Raw genomic sequence first — 8,298 nt, 5'->3', positions numbered from 1 at the left:
GATTTCTCAGAGGTATCTGAGGATAAAGCCAGAGCACAAAGTTCTTTAATTATTATCTACCAGAAAAACTGCTCTGTGTTTTTGTGAAAGAGGAACTGTGACCTGGTGTCTTAGTGTTGGTTCCTGAGTGATGCTCTCCAGAAATTTTATGTGTAAAATCCAGGTGCTTTCCAGCTCTGAGGACCTCTGTGAGTTCCCCCTCTAAAGCAGGTTGCTCTATGGGCCAGAAGTAGTGTCAAAACACTACAGCCTCACTTATTCCAATGACATGTATGTATGCTCACGCATGAAAGGTGCAGATGAAAAGCTATGGTTTCCATAGTAACTGGCAGTAAAATAATTGTAATCATATTGATAATACTAAGAATTATAGTTTATTGACTACTACTACATGTCAGAGGCTGAATTGAAGAGCTGAAATTTATTGTCTACTTTAGTTCTCAAAATTCCAGAAGGTAGATTGTATTAGTCATAACCAGACAGACAGAGGATGCTACAGTGATCAATGAAACCTGAAATCAGCAGCTTGACAAAGGTAAGATTTATTTCTTACTCATAACAGAATCTGTTTTAATTTCCAAGTCATTCTACTTCATAGTGAGCTGGGCTGTTCCTAATTTGCTACTCTTCATCTCTGTTATTTATGTGTGTGTGTGTGTGTGTGTGTGTGGTTGACAGTAGAGTGTGGAAAACCCATATCTTTCCTAAACTGTATCAGATCAAAATTGATATATTTTAATTCCTATAGCACACTATTGGCAAGAAAAGATGTCCAGACAAACTGCAAAGGGGGCTGGGTAATAGAGGCAGACATGTATGCTATTTAATGAACTCTGTTGGCTCTGCCACTAAAGATGAAGAATGAGACTTTGAGGGGTTAGTCTCAAAGTAATGAAGCAGGGCTCAAGCTGGACCCAGATCAATGTGACTCTATTCTTTGTTTTCCTTTTTTTTTTTTTAAAAAAGAGTTCAACTATGCATTGAAAAAGAAAGTATACTTAGTCAAAAATACCAAAGTCCATGTCCTCATCAGACACCTCAGATTCTTCTTTCTTTGCTTCTACTGTCTTCTCCTCAGCTGTGTAGGGGGCAGGGCCTCCCACTGGGGCAGCACCAGCTTCTGGAGCAGATCCACCAGGCCCTACATTGCAGATGAGGCTCCCCATATAACACTGGCCAGGGCCTTTGTGAACAAACCGGGCCACACATGTTCACTATTTACACCAGCTGCTTTAAGGAAAGAATGGACCTTATCTTCTGCAGTGTCACCTCATTGTCGTGCAGGCCATGGTGCAGGTGGATGCAGACTTGGTGCTGCTGTGTATGGTGTGAGAACTAAGTGAAGTGAAGGCCTCACCCCAATCCAGCTTTAGCTTCTATGAAGAACCAAGTGAAAGCTGAGGAAAGGTGACTATTCTTAGCCACAGGGCTCAGGGGTCTTCTATCTATTCTTTCTAGATATTTGGATTTACTTGTTCACTCATTAATTCATTCCACAAACATTGACAGGTGTATATTATGTACTAAGAACTGTGTTGGGCTCATCTGAGATAATATAAATGGAACTGGGATGTCATTAAGTTAAGTGAAATAAGCCATGTACAGAAAGACAAGTACCACATATTCTTATTCACATGTAGAATCTAAAGAATCCTATCTTATAGGAGTTGAGAGTAGAATAGTAGGTACTGAAAATTGGGGAGAGAAGGGATAGGGAATGATGGGAAAAGGCTGGTTAATAGGTAGTAAGTTAGACGCAAGCGTCATGACACAATAATATAAGCTGTGGTTTGGAATTCCCACATCCCATATCCAGATGGGAGTTCAAGCCCTGGCTGCTTCATCGGTCATCCAGCACCTGGGAATGCAGAAGATGGCCCAAGAACTTGAGTCCTTGCCACCCACATGGGAGACCTGGATGAAGTTCTTGGCTTCTGGTTGGCCTCGCCAAGATCTGGATATTGTGACTATTTGGTGAGTGAACCAACATGTTGATGAAGTCTCTCCATTTCTCCCTGACAATGTATCTTTTAAATAAATAAACCTCAAACAAATACAGATACTAAGTTATAATCATAACATTTTGATTATTGTATGTTTAGGATAATTATTGATAATAATAATGCACTATACTTTTAAAAAATTGTTTATTTGAAAGGCAGAATGACAGAGAGAGAGGTAGAGGCAGATAGACACACACATATATATAAAGAGAGACAGAGTGAAAGAGAGATAGAGAGAGAGAAAGAAAAGAGAGAAAGAGATACCTTCTAGCTGCTGGTACATTCCCTAAATGGCCACAGTAGCCACATCAGGGCCAGACCCAAGACAAGAGTCATTAATTCCACCATAGTCTCCCACATGAGTGGAAAGGACCAAAGTACATGGGCCATGGGCCATTATCCACTGCCTCCCAGATGGATTAGCAGGAATCCAGATAGGAAGTAATGGCTTAACCCTCTAGCCACAACATCTACATCAATACATACAATTTTTACATATCAGTTAAAATATAAGATGTATATGCCTTTGTTGTGGACAAGACACTTAACACCTCTGAGTTTTCATTTTCTAGTATTTTTTAATGAGGAGAATTTCAGGCTGATCTCATAAGACTTCTGGGAAGATTAAGTTAGATAATACTTATAAAATATCTGAGACATAGGAATCTAATTTTGTGACATGTCTGGTTCCTTAAACATAAACCAAAAGTGTATTGACTCATAAGATTTGTTATACTCAGTTTTCAAGCCAGTTTGCTTGAAACACACTACATTCAAAATCTTCTTTCTCTCAAGGCTAATGACCTATTATTTTTGTTGAGAAAATCATGAAATATGTTTCCTCTAGCCTAAGTGTCTTTCCAGATGATGGCAGTGGGGGTGTTTGTGGTGGCTGCAGCCGCCAAGCGATGAGGGTCTACCTGCTGCTGTAGGGCTGTGGGCGGCTCTGGCAGGCTGCAGGCAGTGGTGCAGGTGCAAGAAGAAAGGGGCCACTTTGGCCTGAAGACCTACTCGTGTAGCTGTCAGTCATTTAAGTTGAGTGCCTTGCCTTGTGATTTCCAATAATTGAGGCAGTGGTTTTAAAAGCTGTCTACATTAATGAAAAGAACAATGGGGCCAGCTTGACTAAGCCTCTAGGGCACACAGTGCAGCTAGGACGGTCCCTCCTGGGTCTCCATGAATTTGTGCATGTAAGCTTTATAGATTCATGTAAGTTTTTTTTTTTTAAACACTGGTCTTTTAAAATAATCTTACCTGCTTTTAGTATGGAGACATATGAAAATGCCTCTCTGTGCCCACATGAGGCTGTAGGAAAAGTGGTGGTGGAGAACCCAGCTTGCTCATTCCCATTGCTGCCCCATGAAAAGTCTCCACCACCTCCGTTGCAAATGTCCAGTGATGCAGTGGTAATGTACATTGGCTCTGGTAGTGAAGAACAGTCCAACCCCCGTGCTGAGGACCAGTTCTACTTTTGTGGAGCTTCGCTTCTCTGCAAAGGATCCTTCTCTAAGGGCTGTCTCCTCATAGACCCGAACTGTAGTGGCCACAGCCCGCACACCACCTGGTAAGCATCTGAAAGTTCTCCCCTGACCTTAAGTTGCTTAAATATGTAAGGATTAGCTTGAGCTTTACCGAGAGCGGCAGGAGTAAGGATAGGAAGGTGCTGTACATGGGAGTGGAATGTGATGCTTGGGCCAGTGCGGCCGGCTCCTTCATCCTGTCAGTGTAGACGTGCATGCTTCTCCCTTTGGTGGGAGTGTTGGTACCAGGGTAAGCCTGGTGGGTGAGAGTACGGATAGAAGGATGAGGAGAAAGAGCTGGATCAGGAAAAAGAGAGTGGAGTACACAGTGCTCAGTGAGTTAGAAAATTTTACTGACACTTTGGAGCCAGATGAAAAGCAGGTGGGTTTTCGGCCAAAGCAATCCTTCAGAGAGAGTGGATGAAGAGGCCTTGAATTTCTCCTCCGAGGATAACTTGGACAATTTGCTGGAGGAAGACCTTTGTGCTCCTAAAAAGAAGCAAATGGATGAGAAATATGGAGGAGACAGTGACCACGCATCCAACAGAGAGGCAGCCACTCCCCACTGGGTAGATCATGACATTGCACAACTCTGGAGTTCTCGTGTACCTGCACAGAGAGCCTCGGTGGTCATCTGGTCCAGGTGGTACTTCTTGGGAACTGGAAGCATATGGAAACACGACCCTCCTCTGAGTAGCATCCCCTGCCTGCATTGAAAGAAAATGAAGAACAATGAGGAATGGGAGCAGAGCAGGACCTCAGCTCTGGTAGGGAGGTATCTTCCATCAAGCCTCTGAGCCAATCCACAGAGCTGGAGTAACCCCTGGAGGAGCCTGACTCCATGGGCACCGACTCCGGGCCCCAAGATGAGAAGGATCTTGTGGGGGCCAAAGCAGCCACTGGGCCCTGGGGCAGGTGAAGGCCTAAGTTGAAGTGTGTAAAGTGTGAATCAGTTGATCTTGAGGAATTTTGGAGCTACCCTGAGCTACTACTTTGAGCAAGTCAGTAAGAAAAAGTTCAGGATGTGGTCTGAGTGGCAGCAGTTCAACTGCGAGAAGAAGCAGAAGCAGCTGAGTTGGAGAGACCCGTCCTGCCAGTTAATCAGAGGCTCATCACTCTGTCAGTACAAGATGAGCCCACGAAGAGTTTGTCATCAACCCCGACGGCAAGTCGGGGGTTTACATCCTGCAAGAGTACTTGCAGCATATCCTCAAGGTCCACCCTATGTATAACTTCATCGAATGTGAGAACCCAAGTGAACCTTATGGTGCCTCAGTGACCTCTGATGGTGTGACTTACGGATCTGGAACTGCAAGCAGCAAAAAACTTGTGAAGAATAAAGCTGCCCATACCAGACTGGAGATCCTCAGCCCTGATTGTTTGGTAGACCTCTGAGAAGCCCAAAGACAGCAAGGGGCTTGAATATTTTAACCACATCCGTATCGAGGACTCGCGGGTCTACCAGCTGACCAGAGAGGCTGGGCTGTTGTCTCCATATCGGATCCTCCAGGAGTACCTTAAAAGACACCATGGAATGGGTGACACATCCATCAGGTTTGGGGTGGATCCTGGTAAAAACCAAAGGAGCGAATACTTATGGTGTGCGGCAAGCACATGGTGTGCCAGTGGTGTGAGAATAAGAGGGTTGGCAATCAGTTGGCCTCCCAAAAGATCCTCCAGCTGCTGCACCCACACGTCAAGAATCGGGGCTCCTTACTACGCATATATGGCTGTGAGAGCAGCAAGATGATCAAACAGGAAACCTTGGACAACAGCGTGATTGAGCTGCAGCAGAACACCAAGAAGAACAAGTCCAACCTACAGATCCTGAGCAAGCTCCCAGAGGAGATGAAGAGGCTGGCGGAAGAGTGGGAGGAGACTGGGAAGAAGTCCAAGATGCCGACTGTGGTGTCTGCTCAGCCTGGCAGCAAGCCCCTGTGCACTGTGGAGGTGAGAGGTGGCAGCGTGGTCTAGGGCCAGGGCCTGCCAGCTGCACTCCCAAGGAGAACACTGGCCTCTGCAGCATCTGGCCTCCAGCCTGCTTCCTCTGCTGTGGCCAGTGTGCTAAGGGCCTGGGCCAGACCATGGTGGCTCTGGCGCATGGAACAGCCATGGCCACAGCACACATTCCCAGCTGCTGCTCTCCCTGGGAGGCTAATTCCGGGTCTGAATGGATATCGTTCAGGATCAACTCAAAGTGACCACACGTCAAAGCTGATAACTCATAGACAGCTGTAGACCCTGCTGTGTGTATGCCTGCTTCAGACTGTTTTTTAATAAATGTGTTCATGAATTTTAGTATGCAGTATGCACTGACACCAAAGACTCAGATGAGAGATGGAATGAGAATGGGTGACCACACCTTGTGGCTGTGGCTGGCCCATGGTGCCAGCTGCCCTGTGCCCCCAGCTCCTGGAGAGCCAGTGCAGGGACCTAGTCTGATGGTGCCCACAGCACCCGTCCCCTATCCATCTTCTGTATTTGCCCCTTTTCTCTGAAAAAGTTTCAGCAGTTGAAAGGAGTACCTAAGACCATTTTGCGTAAAATAAACACAATTTTAGCCTCCAAAAAAATATGTTTCCTTCTCATAGCAGGCTGACTAGGTGGTGGCCCATCAGTAAATTCTGGATTCCTATCTTTCAGGGTGAGAGTGATTAAAAAGTATAATTGGTGTGTACTTGCAGATGAACTCAAATGTAGCACTGATCACTACAGGATGGCTGTGGCAAGGGATACCATTCGTCAAAACATGTTAGAGATAGTAAAGCAGATGTGGCTGTTCAGAGAAAATTTCTTGACTCCAGGGCTATACTTAAGTTCTTTTGAATTAACTGCTGTGCTGGTTGTTATCCAATTAGAAAGAACCTCTTTCCTGTGAGCAGACAAGCATAACACATTTTATTAGTTATTATAAACACTTCATGTTTTTAACTAGAGGAAGGGATTAATATTTTCTTTCCTTGGCTCAGAATTGTCATATTCATCAGATCCTGGGTCTAGAGGGTGAATTGCCCCATCATTTGGCAAGAATAACTCTAGTTATTGCTAATGGGCTTGCAGGGAAGCACACCCCCTCTCAAACAGCCAGACACAAACTGACTCAGTCTATTTTGGAGCAGCAGTCAGGACTGACTGTGAGTTTTAGCCACTCAGCAGAGCAGGGCAAGACCAACTTTTTAGAAAAGTATTTTAAGCACTTTATGAATTAGCTTCCTTGAAGGGTGAGGTGCCAAAGTAATTTAAGTTCTTCCAGTGATCTAAAACTTCTGCTTGCTGGCTCATTGCTATTTAATTCTAGTGCCTACTAGTCTTAGAGTAGTTTATATTTATTTTACTAACATTAAGTTCTGCTGAGATGACTCAGCTAAGGAAGTCTATAACTGGTTATTCTCAAGTGACAGAAAGGGAACTTCTTCCAATCTCCAGTCTTAACATTTCAAAGCATGTTCAGGAGGAGCCTGGGTACCCTGCATCCCTGAACTCAACTCTACCAATTGGTAAACTCACATGGCTTTGAAACTTCCCCAGCAGAATTTGGGACAGATTCTGTATAATGCCTTAATCAGGGATGAGTAGGGAATAGATCAACACAGTGTTTCTGTTGTGGGATAAAGTTAAGTAATTTTGATGAGATTTTTGAAATTTAAAATAATATTTTGCTTCCATATGCATGTAGTTAGCCACATGGTACTGAGTTCATCAGTTATTAGTCAGTCACTCAATCCACATTGGGTACTTATCTCATTCAACTTTGTTAAAAAGAAAGTAAGAACTAGAGTTCTTACTCCTCACCAGCTTTTTTTTTTCCTAGATAAATTCACTTTTTTACATTTGCAGAACTCCTCCCCTGAGACCAGTCAGAAGTGACCAATTTGAAACTAGCCAACTTGTAGAGTTGATAAGGAAAATAAATGAGACAATAAATGCAAAGAGATTTTGAATCAGTGCATTTTAGATATTGTGAATTACTGAGACTGAGAGAGGATGCTGTTTTGTTTTGGGGTACTGCGTGCGAAGGGGTACATACAAGTGAAATGTTCTCATTTCAATTGGTGATTTTTAATGCTGAAAAACACAGTGGGATATGAGGGTGGTGACATGTATAATTAAAATGCAATAAACTGCTATTTTACCATTTTTAAATTCAGAATATGATAAATGAGAAGTAATTACTTTCTCCAAGTTGGCTACACTCACCCTTCATTTACTATAGTACATCTGACATGGAGGCTTTCTTGCCAATATGCTCAAGGCCTTGCCTTGTAGGCTCCATCATCCAATGCAGGGGAGATCTATTCAAGTGTCAAGGAAAAACCATGCTCCTTTTATAGCACTGGATTGTACAACTATCTCCCCTAAAGTTGAGCACAATCCACCTACTAATGTGTCTTTGATTTCTTGGAATACATTCATTCTTTTTTTTTTAACTTTTATTTAATGAATATAAATTTCCATAGTACGGCTTATGGATTACAATGGCTTCCCCCCCATAACGTCCCTCCCACCCGCAACCCTCCCCTTTCCCATTCCCTCTCCCCTTCCATTCACATGAGGATTCATTTTCAATTCTCTTTATATACAGAAGATCAGTTTAGCATACATTAAGTAAAGATTTCAACAGTTTGCTCCCACACAGAAACATAAAGTGAAAAATAATAGATGATTTTTTAAATGATGATGAAATCAGATCAGACCTATTGTCATGTTTAATCCCAGCGAGAGTCAAGTTGGGAATTGCTAATTTCTTCTTTTTTTTTTTTTTTTTAACAGAAGAT

General features: G+C 43.3%; 1 pseudogene; it reads left to right on the top strand.

The window, feature by feature from the left end:
- The first annotated feature begins 3,268 nt into the window (after window positions 1-3,268).
- On the top strand, window positions 3,269-5,497 carry LOC100352970 (microprocessor complex subunit DGCR8 pseudogene; annotated as a pseudogene).
- Window positions 5,498-8,298: the final 2,801 nt, after the last annotated feature.

Source organism: Oryctolagus cuniculus, chromosome 18 (assembly GCF_964237555.1).
Source record: "Oryctolagus cuniculus chromosome 18, mOryCun1.1, whole genome shotgun sequence".
Classification (NCBI taxonomy): domain Eukaryota; kingdom Metazoa; phylum Chordata; class Mammalia; order Lagomorpha; family Leporidae; genus Oryctolagus; species Oryctolagus cuniculus.
This window is presented reverse-complemented; position numbering and strand designations above follow the sequence as displayed.